The following is an 18,898-nucleotide window of genomic DNA, read 5'->3' as shown; positions in this document are numbered from 1 at the left end:
TGATGTATTTGGCTGAAACTCATAAAAGACAAAAAATAGTTTAACTTGTTTCCTACCCGCTATTTCACACAGGTTTTACCTAACATGTTTTATTCAATCTTTTAGGGGGGAGTAAGGGAGTAGACTATCTTTAAATCTTATTAAATTAAATTTCAAAAAAGAATTATTTTGATTCTTAGGACTTATAAATGATTTTCTAAAGACAATATCATCAAAGTTATCCACTCTCAAATTTAAAGGTGCTTAAAAGTGGGCCTTAGGGACCAAAAAAAAAAGTGGGCCTTAAGGATTTAAAGAACAAACAAGCCACCTAGAATTTCCAAAAGTACAACTAGAAAGAAAACTGTGAAATATCCAGCATGTATAATTTCTGATATCTGCACTATAAATAATAGATTATCACATGTAATGAATGCTGCTACACTATGGACTAAATTTTCCAACAGGCCCTAATCTGAACACGTTTTTTGTTTTTGTTTTTATTTTCTTAATTTTTTTTAACATTTATTTATTATTGAGACAGAGTGTGAGCAGTGAAGGGGCAGAGAGAGGAGGAGACACAGAATCCGAAGCAGGCTCCAAGCTCCAAGCTGTTAGCACAGAGACCAACATGGGGCTCGAACTCACAAACCACAAGATCATGACCTGAGCCAAAGTCAGACACCTAACTGACTGAGCCACCCAGGTGCCCCTGAAAACATTTTTTGTGTTAACCAAATTTTCATTAAGATCTCATACTTTCATTTTAATAGTAGTTCCTCTAATAGTGGTTATTGGAATACACAGAATTATCTACGAAGAATCTTTGAGACATGCTAAAATTTAAGCTAACTCACTCTTCAAATAAACTCCAGTAAAATGTCAACTTATAAAGACCACCTTATTATTTTCCTAGTAGGACATCAAATTACTTGGGACCTCTCAAACAGTGACAGTCCCAAATCCATCTTCCCAGAAGATACAGCCTGAGGTTCCACCAATTGGTGAAAAGCCTTTAAATTTTTATACAATATAAGGGCTAGTTATGCTGTTTTTACTAGGGTGAACTATACTCCTGAGGACTTGGTTTCCCATCTTGGGAGCTTGTAGCCGTTGAAAAACAAGACAAAATGGCACCCTAATGACAAATTTCTGAATATCCTCTTAATTCATCTCATATGCAAGGCATTTGGTTCCACAAACCCGTTACACTCATTTCTATCTCTTTTTTACTTTGATTATGTTATCATTTCTTAGAATTCCTGTTAGCACACTTACTTGGAATTTAAACCACATCAATGTTTTAAAGCTCCACTGAGTCCAACTTTCATCTTTAATATTGAGAAGGATTCAACACAGTGATAAAAAAGGAAGTGCTCCCCAGTTGGACTCCCTGGGCTCTACCAACACTAGCTGCATGATCTAGGGCAAGTTACTAAATCTCCCATGCTTCAGTTTCATCATTTATAAAATGGAAATGCTCAGTAGGATTCCTGTGAAGATTAAATGAATTAGTGCATGCAAAGTGCTTTGCACGGTGAGTGGCACAAGTAATCACTCAATAAATGTTATCCACTATTATAATCATGTATTATAACCCTCATTCTTCCAGCACTACTCTGAACAATTATAGACTCATAATTCACAAGAACCCTAGACCTTAGAAGTCACTGAGTTCAATCTCTCACATCAAGTAGTATCATCTCTAACATGTTCGTAGTATTTGGTCAAACATGAAGATGGTTAAATGCAGTGCTGGAAAATTCACTATTCTTCTAAAAGCATGGACTTACAAATAATTCTAACCATCAGAAAGGTCTTTTATGTATGGTGCCTATTCTCCACTCACTGGCCTCTTATTGCTGTCTTCTATACAGCTTCAAACAAACCTGCATCCTCTATCCACTTTCCACAGTACTCTGAACAATCTCTGATTAGTTAAGTAGAATACTTTGTTTAGGAAAGTAAAACAAATTTTAGCAAAATTTACTCAACAAAAACAACAACAATAAAACTATACTGTAATTATATAAAAAATTAAGGTAATCTTTGCTTCTGAGGGATTTGGCCAACAATATTCACATTTATCACATAATCTACTTACATAAGATTGTAGACTGTCAGGCTGCTTTCCAGATGGTATCCAGAGATATTAAAAAAATTTTTTTAGTCTACCTTTTTCTCTATGAAGTTCCTTTGGCTTTATGCCTTTTCTCCTTATGATTCTCTTTCCTACTTCTGTTCCTATCTTTCTATGTATCTATCTCCTGCTCTGTTTTCTTTCTTTCATCAAACAATCATTCAACAAACATTTGTTCAGTATTACCAAGTATTAGGCACTGTGCTAGGCATGGAAAACCAAAAGATAATTAGATCTGGGTCAAATTACTCACAAGCTAAGGCGCAGACACAGACATATAAATAGTAAAACATGCTACTATTTATGTAATACAATGAGATAGATATACCTAGGCTACTTTGAGAACACCAGGAAGGCATTCCCAATGGAAGGAGTCAGGGAAGGTTTCTGGTAACACCTGAGAAGTCTAGAGTGAGTCTCAGCAGTACTTCCAAGACTTGAAATCATGTGAGAATCTTGTTTGAAAGATTCTGAGCCAGGGTATCTGGATGGGACGTGAGATACGGCTTTTCTACCAAGCCCCAGATGATGCCCATAATGCTCACGCTGCTGGTCCTCAGACCATTCTTTCAATTGCAAATGCCTTAAAAGTTGGCTAATGACTAAGTAAAGATTGGGTGGGATGAATATAGGCAGAATAGACAGTATGAAGTAAATCACACAGGTAAGAAACATTTGAGTGTGTGTGATGAGAATGAAGAACATTAGTGTCCCCAGGCAATCCAAAAGATCACCAGTTACTAAAATGGGGGTGAATGGGAGTATGGTATATGTTAAGGAAAAGTGAACTTATTACATAGCCAATGGAGCATGTCAAAGGTAAGCAGAGCAGTTACATGGTAACAATAGCAAATCAGATCTGGTGGCTCCATTGGTAGAATCATGGGCAGGCAAATAGAATTCTAGACTACATTAAATAAACCAGCTAACAACGATGATGAGGCAACTGACTTAAAAAACAAACAAAAACAAAAACGTTTAGCAGGGGCTCCTGGTGGCTGAGTCAGTTAAGTGTCCGACTTCAGCTCAGGTCATGATCTCACAGTTCATGGGTTCAAGCCCCGTGTCAGGCCCTGTGATGACAGCTCAGAGCCTGGAGCCTGCTTCAGATTCTTTGTCTCCCTCTCTGTCTGCCTCTGTCCTGCTTGCATTCTGTGTCTCTCAAAAATAGATAAAAGTTAAAAACAATTTTTTAAATGTTTAACAGATAAAGTAAGTTGATTGCATTTTCAAGTAATTTAAAAATCAGGCAAGTTGTTACTCCTTTGCATTCTTTGCCAGCCTGATATCTATCTTTATCTGACACTTCATAACATGTGATCTTGAATAAGCCACTTAAGCTCTTTTTGCACCAGGTTCCACATTTTAAAACAGTGAAGAGTTGAATGAACACGGTGGTCTCTCTACCCTAAATTTGATGGTCCCATGAACTAAATTCATTTCTTTTTTTTTTTTTTTTTTTAATTTTTTTTTTCAACGTTTATTTATTTTTGGGACAGAGAGAGACAGAGCATGAACGGTGCAGGGGCAGAGAGAGAGGGAGACACAGAATCGGAAACAGGCTCCAGGCTCTGAGCCATCAGCCCAGAGCCTGACGCGGGGCTCGAACTCACGGACCACGAGATCGTGACCTGGCTGAAGTCGGACGCCCAACCGACTGCGCCACCCAGGCGCCCCTCATTTCTTTTTTTTTTAATATTTACTTATTTTGAGAGAGAGAGCAGGGGAGGGGTAGAGAGAGAAGCAGAGGCAGAGCACAGAGCTCCACGCAGGGCTTGATCTAGGGAACCATGAGATCATGTCCTGAGCTGAAATCAAGAGTTGAACACTTAACTGGCTGAGCCACCCAGGTACCCAGAACTAAATTCATCTCTTATTGAATCATGGAATCATAATTCTTTACACCTAATCACAACACCTGGAATATAAACATACACTGTATGACTAATGTTGACTATACCTAAGCAACAAGTAACAAGACTTTATATATTCTGCCTCTTCTTTACCCACAACATTCAGTACTGAGTCCAGTTGCTTTGTACTTACATTCTACTGGTGATTCTTTGGTTTATGTTCCTATGATTTTTTAACTGGATTCCTTCAATAGACCACATTAGGTGTTCTCTCTGACTCAGTCTAATCTTCTTCCAAATGCTATCCAAGAAATTGAAGAACTCTGGGGTCAGAAAGCCCCCAAATGCTAAATCCACTGTTTCTTAGCTGTATGACTGTTAGCAAGTTATTTAACATCTCTAAACCTGAGTTCCCTTATCTGTAAATCATAAGGATGATATGAAGATTAAATGCCTGCAAAGTGCTTAGCACAAGCAATTACACAGTAAGAACTCAATAAATGCTAGTTATTATTTTGAAAGACAAATCTCATAAACACTTGAGTAGGTACTTCACAAAAGAAAATCAAATGACCAATAAAAAATGAAAAGATGTTCTTCCTCATCAGTAATCAGCAAAAAGCCAATTAATACTTTCATGAGTACAATTATGTACCCACCTGATTAGTGAAACTTAAGAACTTATAAATCAAATGTTGGTGAGAATAGAGAACTTCCCTTGCTGATGGAAGTGTAAACTGATATAACCGATTGGGGACAATATTCTAGCATTATTTGGAAAACCTGAATGTGCACATACCCCTAAATTCAGTAGTTCCTTTCCTGAAGAAGATTTTATACATGTATACTAGAATCTATGAGTAACTATATATATAACTATATATAACTAATAACTTTATTACAAATATATTATTTATAATAAATATATTTAATATATTTAATGAATATATTTGCATAAATATATTTGTTTATATATAAATAAATGTTATGCACATAAATTAGCATAAATAATACAGAAACAATCTAAATATTCACCAACAGTAAAATGGATAAGTAAATTTGGTATATTCATGGAGTAGAATACTACATAATTAAATGAATAAACTACATACATTAATGTAGAAGAATGTTATAATGTTCAGCAAAATCGGTTGATTAAGAATATATATACATACATATATATATGTATATATATACTATGACTGTAAGATGGAAAACCTACAAAGAAAAGCAAAGGAACAAGGAACAAATGTGATAAGAGGCAAAATAGTGGTTAGTGGTCACCTTTAGTGGAGAAGAAAAAGCATGTGATCTTAAAGGAACACATAGGTACTTACTAAGAGTCTATTCCTTAATATGAATGGTGGTTATATGAGGTTTGCTTTATAATTATTCCTTAAACTATATTTGTTTTATACACGTTTCTATGTCTATGATATATTTCACAATTAAAAAATAAACCTGATCGTGTCATTCTCCTACTTAGAATATTTTAAAAGCTCTTCATATTGGCATAAAGTCCAAACTTTTTAGCTTTATTTAAGAGATCCTTCATGATATGTCTCCTGTACCCCTCTTCAGTTTCATTTCTACACCCCCATTTATGCCCTAGCACGGTAAATGGCACAGAGTGCTCCCAAAAAATCATACTCTGTTAAACCTTTGGGCCCTTGAAAAGTATTCCCACTGTTCCCTTCCACTGATTATTTCTCATTGTCCTTAACATTCAGCTAAAATATCACTCCCTTCAGGAAGCCTTGACAAATTCCCAGCCCATCTGTATTAGAGTCTCCTCTGCTGCACTTCCTTTAGCACCGCATGTCTACCCATTTAACCGCCCAGTGTGTAAGTACCACACTCTTTGAACATTATCTCCCCCCAATTAATGGCACATTTTAGCATAAGCACCACAGTCTTTAGACTGAAAGCTTCTTTAAGGCAGGTACTATCTCTTTCATCTATCCCAAGAGTCAAGGATAATGTCTACATCACAGATTCTCAATAAATGTTTGCTTAATGAGTAAATGTTTAAGACGGGGCAATATATGTTTTCTACATCACTGGGAGTGACACATAACGCAAAGCATTAAGTTCAACCATATAAAGTTGCCCTTCCTTTAGACCCTAGATGGTTCATTATTGGCAATTACATACTATTCTCCTTTATAACAAACACTCATTTAGTACATGGTGATTAAGCACAGCATAGCGATGGCTATTATATCTACTTTCTCGATATAACTGTAGGCAGACTGTAATGAAAATCATGATGTGAAAGAAGTACAGGGTTAATTTCATCAGTCTTCTGTAGTTATAGCTTAGGCATTAATTCACAAGAAAGCCTACCTACCCAGAGTTACATAAGCCACTAAGCAAACGAAAGAGATATATTGATCACCAGTTCAAAACAGCTTCTTTTGGAATCTTGCTGTCATACACTATTTCTCAAAGTTAATTTGACAGACTATAACTGCTTCATTTCTGCTGGAGTCTATTGATTATTGACTTTGATGACTATAAAGCATCAAGTATTTTATAAAAAATATTCTGCCTGTGTGTGCTGATATTTTTATAAGATAATAAGTTTTAAAAATTATTCCAACTAGCAGAGAAACTGGATCTACTTTTTAAAATATATTTATTTATTTTGGGGAAAGCACAAGCTGGAGATGGGCAGAGAGAGGGGAACAGAAGAGCTGAAGTTGGCTTTGCGCTGACAGGGTTGACAGCAGCGAGCCCAGTATGGGGCTCAAAGTCTCAAACCACGAGATTATGACCTCAGTTGAAGTTGGACACTCAACGGACTGAGCCACCCAGGTGCCCCAAAACTGGATCTACTTTTAATGTTGCTATATTAGGCACAAGGATCTATAGGGTAAATGTCTATGAATTGCATTTTATAAAACTGTGATATGATTTCTCTCCCCTTATTTGCAAGGATCTAAATGCTATGTTAATATATATATTATATACATTCTTATATATATTCCTGTATGTTTACATAAGAGTGAGTGAGTGTGTGTGTGTGTGTGTGTGTGTGTATTCCTGAAAGGTATTGAGCATTACAGGTTCTTTTCACAGAGAACCAATTCTTTTACCTACAGGGTAAATTGGTAAAATGTGTAATTATGTTGCAAATAATAAAAACCACTGAAAAATAATGTCACTCGACTGTTAACTCAGCAACATGAAATTGTTCACTGCAGCCATCTTACACAGACTGGTATCGTCCCGGGCAGTAGCACCCTCCTGTCCCTGGTGTGACACAATTTACCCATGTACCCCAAGACTTCATGCTACTCTATGTGACAGTAATAGCACTGCACCATCAATCAAACATTCTGTCTTGTTTATTTTCATTTCTTTACTTCACATTATTTGGAGCAGTATTTCTTCAGATCCATACACTAAATCACATGCAATATTTACATGAGTTATAAAGATCATATCTTTTCTGCTGTGGAATATTTTTAAATTTGCAACTCACCACTGCTTGTATGGTTTCTCATCTATAGGAAATGGTTCTAATTCAACAGCTTCTTGCATGAGTTGCCATAATGAAGATCTGAGATGGTCCTGCCTTTGGTGTTCCTCACGCTAGCCTAAAATCAAAGCAAAAACACAGAATGAGTTTGATTTGAACACTTAAATGGGAATTTCATCCGCATTAGGAAACCAAAAGACTGACAAAGATAACTGAAAATGAGTGATGGCACACAGGATGAGGGAATAAAACATCCCAGGCTGGTTTACTCTATTCAAATTTATCACAAGCACAAGAACTTTGGGGTTACCAATACCAGAGTAGCTGGATATTTTAAAATCTTGACATAAAATCTGACATGATATTTGGGTTTTGTCATATCAGTTTGGTTTTGAGATACAAGGCACCCTACTCAGCTTCTATGGAAACAGTTCCACCCTTGCATGTTTGCATATTCTGCTTTTCACAGAAGATTTCATTAGAAAAATGGGTTACATGCTTACTGATAAAAGAAGAAGTTCAAAAACCTCTGAAGTACTTGAAATAGAATAAAACTAAACTGAAAATGGTCTGAAGCTGGAAACAGACCTGTATGTATGTTTTTCCTAATCTGATCTAGTTACAAAAATAGGTTTGTAACTTCAATCTGTTACTGTTACTTTTTGTGATTATAATGGACCAGATTCTCCAAGATTGTACCAATTTCCAATGTTCTACCCATTATCAAACCATGAGTTTTAATTTTTAGAACTTTGGAAAGTATGCTCACAATACCCAAATAAAACCATCCTCTCTGCCCCAACTAAGAGTCCCTTTCCTGGCCAGGTGCTTACAACTTACTACTAAGAATTCTTTCCACACCACACTCTCCTGCTCTGTGAACATCCCAGTGTGACCTCCAATGTCACCTACCACCATTTCAGAGGACAGGAATTTATTTCTCCTCTGAATTCCTATTATATTTAGTGTCAAATCACTAATAGGAGCCCTTGATCATATACCATCCTTGTTATTTAACCTCATCGCCCTAAATGATTATATGCTCCCAAATGGCTCCAAACTCTTCCTTCCTTTGCACTTAGCAGAGAACACTGTACACAGGAGACATTCATCCAAGGACTATTTATTGAGCCCCAACAACGTGCCAAACAGACACAGTCAGTACTTGGTGGAGATTATACTTTAGTAGAGAACACAGGAAACAGGAATATGTAATTAGTAGATAGTGTGATAACTGCAATGACAGAGGAAGTACAGACACTGAAGAAACCTTGCCAAATAAATGGGCCTAAGAGCTTTACTTCACTACCAATGCTCACATCCTACTTCCAGTGTATGAGAAGAGGACAATTACTTGAAGAAACCCATTTTCAGGAAGCACATGGAGAACCCAGGCAGGTTAACATCCAGAAACTAGGAGCAGTTTTACTTCTATGAAGAGAAGTCACTAAGATGAATTTCTAGTACTTTAAATCACTGCTGGGTGGTGGGGGGTTTTCCCTGCATTCTAACACACACACACACACACAATGTAGCAAAAATCCTGTTTATTACTGAGCAGGTTACTCTGCAAATTCCTGATTGGCCTGTAGGGGAATTTCACTTACACCTGCACACTGTATGGGATTTCAGAGCAACTGTGGGTTAAGAATGTTTCTAAGGAACCTTCAGTCATCTCTTTTTCCATTCAAATCTTTACTTTCCACTCCTAGGAACATTAGCTTTATAAACCTATGGCTTTCACATCTCAGAGATAAGAACAGTGAGAAAGGCCATAGTGGCTTATTATGGATCTAAAGCATCAATTCACCTAGAAAATTCTTTACCAGGGGCGCCTGGGTGGCGCAGTCGGTTAAGCGTCCGACTTCAGCCAGGTCACGATCTCACGGTCCGGGAGTTCGAGCCCCGCGTCAGGCTCTGGGCTGATGGCTCAGAGCCTGGAGCCTGTTTCTGATTCTGTGTCTCCCTCTCTCTCTGCCCCTCCCCGTTCATGCTCTGTCTCTCTCTGTCCCAAAAATAAATAAACGTTGAAAAAAAATTTAAAAAAAAAAAAAAAAAAAAAAATTCTTTACCAAAAATAAGTATAAATTTGTAGCACTTTTCAAGCCAAAATGCTTCTTTTTATTTAAGGATTTTTAATGTCACCCGAGTTCTCCATTTGGAGTTTCTACCAAGATTCACAATAAGACATGGGGGAGAGGGTAGGATAGTACCTAAAACATACGGATTTTTCACTCCCCCCCACCCTTTGCCTTGATTTTCTCATAAGGATAAAACGTACTCAAACTGAAAAATCTTTAGTCAAAACCTTACAACTTTGCCATGAAAATATGTACAGAGAGATAAATTTCTGAAAATCCAAGCTACAATTCTAAATTACATTTTCTCTTTCAAAGAGAAATAATCAATGTGCAGCATGATCTTTTCTCTAATCAGCAGCAGTGTCTCATCTCATACTCATATAATGCAATAAATATATTTAATATACTAAAGGGATAAATGGGTCTTGTTCTCCTTTCCCAATAAGCATTCCCCCAGTAGTCCATAGGCCCAACTTTATCTAAATCTTTGGTCCTCAGAAGGAGGTGTAAGAGATGCATGTGTGGTAAGAAAGAAATAGTCTGCAGCAAATACAGCATTGTATTCCTTTCTGTCATTACTGGACACTTTATGGTTCTTTTTGCCCAAGTGTTGCAGCGTCCAACCAAAAGCTTAAAGGAGACTACAAGAGGAGATAGTAGGCACAATGGAGAAAGAATTTTAAGTGTCAATTTGTTTACTTCTTATTCTGATCGAAGGAAGACTTGCTTTGAGACCCATTATTCTCATAAGCAAGTAAGCAATCATTTGATTTGAACCCACCAATTTCATGCAAAGTCTTTTGAGCTCCAAATGTGACCTGAAGTCACAACTAGAGCAGGAAGAGAGAATATCTGCCCCCATGTTTCACAAACAAGAAACACCCCAGTTTGTCTTTATTTTTTATCATCAGTATTAAAAGACTTTTTCCCTAAGATTACATCCAAAGAAATATATTCATTTACATAAAGCCACAATAAAACTAAAAAACAACAACAACAACAACAAAACAAAAAAAGACCTTTAAATATGGGACGCTTTACCTTTAAACATGGGAGGCTTTTTCATATTATTTTGGCTAGGCAGATACCTTTCGCTTATGATATTCTTATAAGATATACTAACAAGGGAAATCCTATGAATTTCCTATAATTTAAAAACGTACATTTATTTTATAGCATTCACAACCAAGTCTCAGTTCATTCTAACCTTGAAAATCATTGACCATGTACTATGAAACCATTAAATACTAATAGCTGCAGACATACCAGACAATGACAGCAAAACACACTCGGTCCCTCTGGGATCTGTTCATAAACATCCCCTTCCAGCATGACAAACACACTCCTCCCAACAGCAGATGCTGTTCTGGGGCAAGCAAGCAGGAAGCTGGAGGCAGCTGATTTCTCCACTCTACATATGATTTCTCACTGCCTCATCATCAAAAAAAATTTTTTTTACCAAAACTGCGAAGATTTTGTAATGCCAGGAGCCCATCAAATTAAAGATACTTTGCAACAACAGGAGAGAGTGATGTGCAAATGAGGAAGCATGAAGACTCTTTAATATCTAAGGTCATGCCACCTTTGTCATCTGATTTGCTGTTCCGTTGTGGGGAAGAGAAAATCGTTTGCTCTGTGTAAGAAAATAAGCTAACCTGGTACTTCATGTCAATTAAGAGTGAGATCGAGGCAGAAAAGGAATACGTACCAAAAGCAGCAAAACTGCTCATCCAAACTGTCCTGCCCCTAAAATCCAAAGGTTCTGAAGTAGAGTCTGAAGCTTCTGAGCTCATTCATGAGCATCACTATCTATATTCGCAGCATATACGCTCACCTAAGGTAGAAAATGTACAGAAGCCTCTCTGAGAGAAGTGGTCACTCCTGCAACCATTTTTAATACGGTGATCAGCATTCTGTGAGATCTTCCTGGGTCTGGCAAGTAGCAGACTAGGGATGCAAGGAGGAAATTGGACCTTGGGCTGGCAATGCTGAGTGCACTTATTTTCCTGCAATCTGAACTGTGGCCTGTCCCATGACTTAGACTGCCTCTTTCCGGTTCGTTCATAAAAGTTATCATCAACACACCAGAAGCATGCAGTGCTGCTGTAAAGACACTGTCAGGCTCTGCAGCAAAGACAGCCCATGTAAACAACCTTGTGATTCCTTCAGAGCCTACTGCCATGGGATAAGCCATTCTTTTTCGGTAGCTAAATTGCAGTACCTGGGAAGTTATGTGTTAGGAGGTAAAAGCAGAGACAGCCTCTAGATTTCAATGTACAGGGGAAAATGCATATACAGTTTTTCTTAAAATATCTCTAACCTTGATTCACTTGAAGATTTTCCAATAAATCACGTTTTTTTTTTTTTTGCTGCAGGCACAAATACATAAATTCTGATGAGTATATTGCCATGCTCATTGCTGATTTTTTCCCAAAAGAGCTCTGACATTTCTAGGGGACACAGTATCCCAGCACAGAATATGGGAACCCTGCCATTAAAAAAAATGCTGCCTGCTGTGATAGATCACTTTCTTAAAGGAACCCCTTACCTTTGCGACTGCAGTGCCAATGTTTTCTCTAATCTCTATCCTGACCCCTGTCCTGTGTTCCTCTTCCCAGCCCAAATTCAGCCTAGAATGTCTCTGCAAGAGTAATGCCATTAGTTTTGCAACTAAAATATATAAATACTATTCCCTACTAAAAATATGTAAATAGGTTCCAAAATATTCATTTAAATTATACCTCTCAGGAAGTAAACATAAATGTATACTTAAAGACATGATTTCTTGATGCTTTATGGAACCCAGAACATTTCTCAGATATAGGACTGAGGTCAGCACTTCTAACAAGCACAGCTGTTCTCTCTCTCTCTGTCTCTCTCCCCACCTCTCCTTTTCTCTCTCTCCCTCCTTCCCCCTCTTCCACCCACCCCCCCCCCCACCCCGGCTGTTTTTCTTCTCTTCCTTTCTGTAGCTCTGCATTGGTCTAAAAACCCCTGGTCACAATAAGAAAGCTCCCTCCCACCCCCTGCCAACCCTCACTCCAAACAGAAAGGTTTCCACACGCCCAAGTCTGGGGAGAGATGCTCCACACACAAGGAAAAGCTGGTAGCTTCTTGCCTTAGAGGTACTTCACTTCATTAACCTGCTTTCCACCCCATCTCTCCCTCTTCTCCCATGCTTGCTCTCCCACCCCACCAGGAGCAATCCATAGGCATCACCCCACCCTCCAAAAAACAGGTTAGAACCCAGAATGAGCAAAGAGCACCTACCATTCCGTGCTTGAGAACTACGATCCTGATCCAGCAGTGTTTGCCCCAGAAATCCTCCCTACTTGTTTTTCATTAACCACATTCCAAATTGTAATAAGGAATAGATTCTTTGGAGGTGGGGAAATTGTTTAAAATTAGTGATGGACAGGTGATTTCCAAGAAAACCCAATCTTAAACTCACTCAAGCCCCTAGGTATTGAGGGGTGAGGAGAAAAAAGGAAAATTGTAAAAATGAAAAAAGAAAAGAAAAAGGTAAGCATATAACAAGCACCACCCACCCCCATAAAAAAAAAAAAGAAGAAGAAGAAGAAGGGGAGGTTTTTTGAAAAAAAAAAAAAAAAAAGAAGAGTGGCTTGCTGAATCACCCTCTTTCACTGCCTGGAAACCATTGTGCAGCGCGATGCTGCCTGTACCATTGTGGAACCTACCAGAGGAGACGGACAGAGGGCTTGGGGAATGGGGTTGCTATGGCAACCGAAAGGAGCACACATGACGTCAAAGCCCAGAGAGGTCTAGGGAGGGGTAAGAGGGGGAAAGGGAAAGAGGAAAAAAGTCTATCTATGTGCGGCTACAGCCACTGTGTTTTCCGGTGAAATGAGGACCAGGCAAAATGGAAAGGAGTAGGGTTCCTTGGCAGCCACTATCAGGAACTACGACATCAGCAGCCAGGCTGCACAACCCACAGAAACAATCCGCTCCAAGCAGTGCTGGCTGTGTCCACAGCAGCGCTGAGGAACAAACACCGGCAGACCAAAACAACATACGAAATACGGTCAATCTCTGCTTTTCAACTAGCTCAGCTCTTTGCAAACAGCAGAAAGTGAGACTTGGGGTCTTTCTAAATGTCAAAACAAACAAGGATGCTAATAACCTCAGAGGAGAAGTGAGCACTGGAGTCCCAGCTGGATTCCAGAGGTCATTTGCACAGCACTATTATTACTCTTCTGTGTTTCCTTGTTTTTTATAAAAATCATAAATAAATGCCCACTACATCCAATTCAACAAACTGACTCTTAGATTGCAATTAGAATGTAGAAAAAAAAAAATACAGTTGATTTAACAAACCAGGGGTTCTTTTTTTAATTGCAGATAATTCTCTGGAAAACCAACGACAATTACATTACTATATGTGGCAAATATGTCTATTTTATTTAAGTAATTTTCCCTGCCTCTGACTGTTAGAGTTTCCATACAGTTTTTTTTTTAAGTCTCCATACAGTTTTAACATCTACAAATAGTGCGTTTTTAGAATGAGGGGAGTTAACTATTTCCACTATTTTTAAAAAGTATCAAAATTTTTAACCATTTGAAAATATTTTCTTTATATAATTTTCAATTCACATTTGGCCAAATAGCCTCAGCCCCTGGACGTCTCAGGTTACATTATCTAACCAAATTCCTTTTTTGCTTACACAACTTTGTGGTGGGTTTCTGTCTACTGAAACCAAGTAATGCTGAGTTTTATACCATTGTCCATTATGTTTGGAACTAGCATACTTACATGAATAAGGAGCTTCTTCCGTATGTTAACAGAAAAGATAAAATAGGCAACAGATATAAACTAAGTAGTAATTGCAGACCCTGAAATATCATAAAACTGTGGGGCCACATCAGGTTTTGTTTTCATTGTTGTTGCTGCTACTTTATTCAGGAGGGAATTTAGAAAAGGAAAGTCATACATGAGTTTTCTGTCTTTTTAATCCATTGGACAAGATAAGATTTTGGAAGTCACTTTACTCTAATTTCAACTTCAATAGGAATCACTTGATTATTAACTGGTTAGTCTTGGCAATGGGCCCGCCTACAAGAAAACTATGTCTCAAGCAAAAATATGTATCGATTAGCCAAACAACTTTATAGCAAATGTAATTAGCATTCAGGCTTTTCAGTTATTGTATTCTAAGTTTTGATATCAAAAGTTAATTTTCAATAACTGGATATCAATGAAGGAAAAAATGAAACATAAAAGCTAAAATCTATAAAGCTAGTAGAATAAAATACAACTTTTAGAAGGAAAATAGCTTTCTGATCTTGGAGTAGGGAAACATTTCTTAGGACACAGAAAGTACTCATCATAATAGAAAAAAAAATTGATCAAAATTAAAAGCTTCCTCTTATCCAAGTCACCATTAAGAAAATGAAAGAGACAAGCCACAGACTAGAAGAAAACTGTCTTGATAAACATCTGAAAATACTCTTGATATACACAAGTTCTAGATCATATAAAAATATCCTACAACTCAATGATAAAAAAAACAAACAATTTTGTTTAATGGGCAGTCTTGAATAGGCACTTGGCAAGGGAGATTTACAAATGGTTGATAAGTACATAAAAAAGCATTCGGTGTCATTGGTCATCAGAGAAATGCAAATTAAAGCTACAATAAATGCCAGTTAGACCCATAAAAATGGCTAAAATTTTAAAAGCCTAAAAACACTAAATATTGGCTAATATATGGAGAAAGCAGAACTCTCCTACATTATTGGTGCAAGTATAAAATGGCAAAACTACTTTGGGAAATGGTTTGGTAGGGTGTTTTTTTTTTTTAATTATAAACATATACCTACAGTATGACTCAACACTTCTATTCATAGATAGTCACCCAAGAGAATAGAATATATTTCCATTAAAAAAACTTGTACATAAATGTGTATGCTAGCTTTATTTATAATTGGTAAAAACTGGAAACAACTCAAAGTATATCAACAGGAGAATGAATAAGTAAATTATTGTATATTCATATAATAGTACACTATTCAGCAATAAAAAAGAATGACAACAATGAATAGGCTGAAACCAACCAATTTCTTCCACTATGTGTTAATTCTTGATGGCACAAGTTATAAAGAGTAATAATAGATGCCAACGTTGTTTGTAGATTTGGAAGTGGATTTTACTATTTAGAGCTTTAATTCTCAACCTACTCATTTCAGTAATATTTAGATGATCAAAATGGTATTTTAAGTTTATTCTATATAGCATAGAAAATTAATTTCCTAAAATTAGATCATTTAATACAAGTTGGCTTTTTTAAAAATCAACAATAGATCCCATTCCTGATTGATAGAAACTATTTACTTAAAGCCCTCAATAAGATGATTCTAACATAAATCTCTATTTGCAACTTCTCAATCCAACACAATGTGTTTTAGAGCCTCACTTCCCCACCAAAATACAACTTTAATCAAAAGAGAAAAAGAAAAAGAATAGATACCTATTGGCATCATTGTATTTGGCAGGCACTCTACTTATGCATAGATACACCCACCACATACACTACCACAAAAGTACCTCCTTCCTTTTGTTTGGTATTTATCATACTATACATTGTATTACTCTAATTTTATGAATATATATCCTACCTCACACTTGACTCTAACTTAATCTTCCTTATTATTCATTGTCTTTCTTCAAGTTCCCTTTTCCAGGAATCTGTCATATCTTCCTACACTTGGTAGGTAATCAGTAAGGTTATATGCATTGTTAAGGAGTGTTAAGTTTTGAGATATCCAATATTAAAACATGTAACTTCTGTTACAACATTAAATATTTAAACTTTAACTGTTTTAAATTCTTTTCAAAGGACTTTCAAATGAAACTGTACTTAATCTAGAAGTCTGACCTGAATTCTATCAGTACTATCAATCATAAAAATTTTTGAAAGAAGACTTTTAAGTGAATAAATGAATGTAACTTCTTATTTTCAAAAGCACGGAGTTGTATTTAGTATTTCTTATATACAAGTTTATTTATTTAATGGCATGTTTGTAGTCTGTGGAAGGACTGAAGATTTGCAGGAATATTTCTTGTTCTCCAAGCAAGGAGATCTTTTTCACTTACAAATGAAAATCTTTTGGATATTACATTTTTCAAAATGAGCTACTGAAATATGCAACATCAATGAATCTCAAAAACATTATGTTAAGTGAAAAAAATGAGTCAAAAGAGCATTTACTTTATAAATCCATTTACATAAAGTTCTAGAACAAACAAAACTGTTCGATGGTAATGGAAATCAGAACTGTGATTGCCTGTGGGAGCCACAGAGTTGAAGACTGTTGAGGGCAAGACAGAAATTTCTGTAGTGATGGAATGTTCTGTATCTTGTTAGAAGTTATAAGTTGTTACATAGGTATAAGCACTTGTCAGGACTCCTCAAAGTGTAATTCCTAAGATTACTGCATTTCGCTCTATGTAAATTGAACTACTGTTTAAAAATAATAACAATAGGGACCCCTGGGTGGCTCTGTCATTTAAGCATCCAACTCTTGATTTTGGCTCAGATCAGGATCCCAAGGCCATGGGATCAAGCCCCACATGGGGCTCTGCACTGGGTGTGAGACCAGTTTGGGACTCCCTCTCTCTCTCTCCCTCTGGCCCTCTCCCCTGCCCACATTCTCTCTCTCTCTCTCTCTCTCTCTCTCTCTCTCTCTCTCTCTTTCTCAAACAAAAAATTTTAATTAAAAAAGGGGAAATAATAATAATAAATAATAATAATAATAATAATAATGTCAACTTCCAAGAAGAAAATTGCTGAGTAAGCAATAAGAACTCCTAAATGTGCAAATCTGGTCCCATACCTTGAATCTTGATTTTGCAGACCAGAGCAAACCCAGCAAAAGAAAAGGCAAGAACCGTGTCAATAGGATCTTAAGAGATCTAGCAAACCCTCCAAAGTGAGGCAGACAATTGATGGAGGTTAACCTAACAAACAAGAAATAAGAATTCAGATATTTAAAATCAGATTTCTTAGAGAAGCCTGGCAAGAAGCATATCCCTAGGTTCTGCTGTAGGAACTATCATTCAGTGTTAGGACTCGCAATTCTGGAGGAAATGAAGGTACTAATGAACTAGCTTCCCAAACAGTAAATGGCAAGGGACTCTGGAATAGAGGAATACAAAGGAATCAAGTCAGGGAAACTGGAGTAAGAATTCAATTTCTGAATCCAAGTCGAAAATTGAACCCCCATTCATGGGGGCTTAGCAGTAAAACAAACTACTTCACTAAGATCTCTTATCAAAATTGGTCCTAGAATAGGGTTACCAACTCATACCCATTTGCCAGAAACTTCCTAAATCTCACATACCAGGAAACCCCTTGGTCCTAGGCAAACTAGGACAGTTGATCATCCTATCCCAAAGTCTAAAATGGACTTGAACCCTCAACTGAGTATTAAAGGTCCCAGCCTCAATAGTTATACAAGAAAGAAGTCAAGAATTAGTTATAACAGTGATGTTGCTAAAGAGGAGTGTCACATAGCTACACTTTCAACAATTAGATTATTACACGATGCATAATGCATACGGTTTGGTAAACACAAGCAAAATTGTGAAAGATAAATCAGTAGAACTGGGTGAGTGAATAAATATAAGGGGAATGCAGAGGGTCAGTGTTGATTCAGATCACTATCATGTCAAGATATATAATAATGTCTTCTCTCAGAGTCAGTCATGTATTTTTCATGATGTTTCCACTTGGGCAACACTAGCCCTTTGCAAAAAAACTATTTCATAATTTAAAAGTTTCAGAGATGCCTCATTCCATATCTCCCTTGTGGAAAGTTATATTTCACATTACTAAATTAAAAGTGCTGTGAAAATGAAGTTTAAAAAAACCCCTAAATTTCTCAAAATTAAGTCAAAATTTATATCTTAAAATAATTTCCCCAGTGAAGTTTATAATTAATATCTTTTATTATTCTGTTTGGATAGGAGACACAAGGCCAACAGCTTACCATGGCTATGGCAGTCTTCTATGGAGTGAACTTAAAATACTAAAGGTTCTTCATATAATCCAGCTATTCCCTTGTGGGTATTTATCCAAACAAAGTGAAAAACTAAATAAAAAAGATATCTGCACCCAAATGTTCATTGCAATATTGTTTACAACAGCCAAGATATGAAAACAACCTAAGTGTCTGTCAGCCGATGAATGAATTGTGGTATAGATAGTTACAGATATAGATATAGATATAGATATAGATATAGATATAGATATATAGATTATATAGATTTATAGATATATATATCAGCCATAAACAAGAATGAAACCTTGCCATTTGCTACAGCATGGATGCACCAGAGAACAGA

The 18,898-nt window shown here is 36.7% G+C and overlaps 1 protein-coding gene across 7 annotated transcripts in view; it reads right to left on the bottom strand.

The window, feature by feature from the left end:
- Positions 1 to 13,268, bottom strand: part of MAPK10 (mitogen-activated protein kinase 10) — a 316,049-nt gene extending 302,781 nt beyond the window's left edge. For 2 of the 7 annotated variants that reach the window (XM_043572256.1, XM_043572257.1), the window contains exons 1-2: positions 12,808 to 13,258; positions 7,460 to 7,574 (exon numbers count right to left, since the gene is read on the bottom strand). The gene's annotated coding sequence lies outside the window, so the exon portion shown is untranslated. Of the gene's footprint in view, positions 1 to 7,459; positions 7,575 to 10,803; positions 10,927 to 11,245; positions 11,372 to 12,807 lie in introns of those variants that run through there. The other 5 variants (XM_043572254.1, XM_043572253.1, XM_043572259.1 and 2 more) reach the window with 5 other exon arrangements.
- Positions 13,269 to 18,898: the final 5,630 nt, after the last annotated feature.

Source organism: Prionailurus bengalensis, chromosome B1 (genome assembly GCF_016509475.1).
Source record: "Prionailurus bengalensis isolate Pbe53 chromosome B1, Fcat_Pben_1.1_paternal_pri, whole genome shotgun sequence".
Taxonomy (NCBI): domain Eukaryota; kingdom Metazoa; phylum Chordata; class Mammalia; order Carnivora; family Felidae; genus Prionailurus; species Prionailurus bengalensis.
The sequence above is the reverse complement of the archived record's forward strand: the minus strand, read 5'-3'. Positions and strand labels throughout refer to the sequence as shown.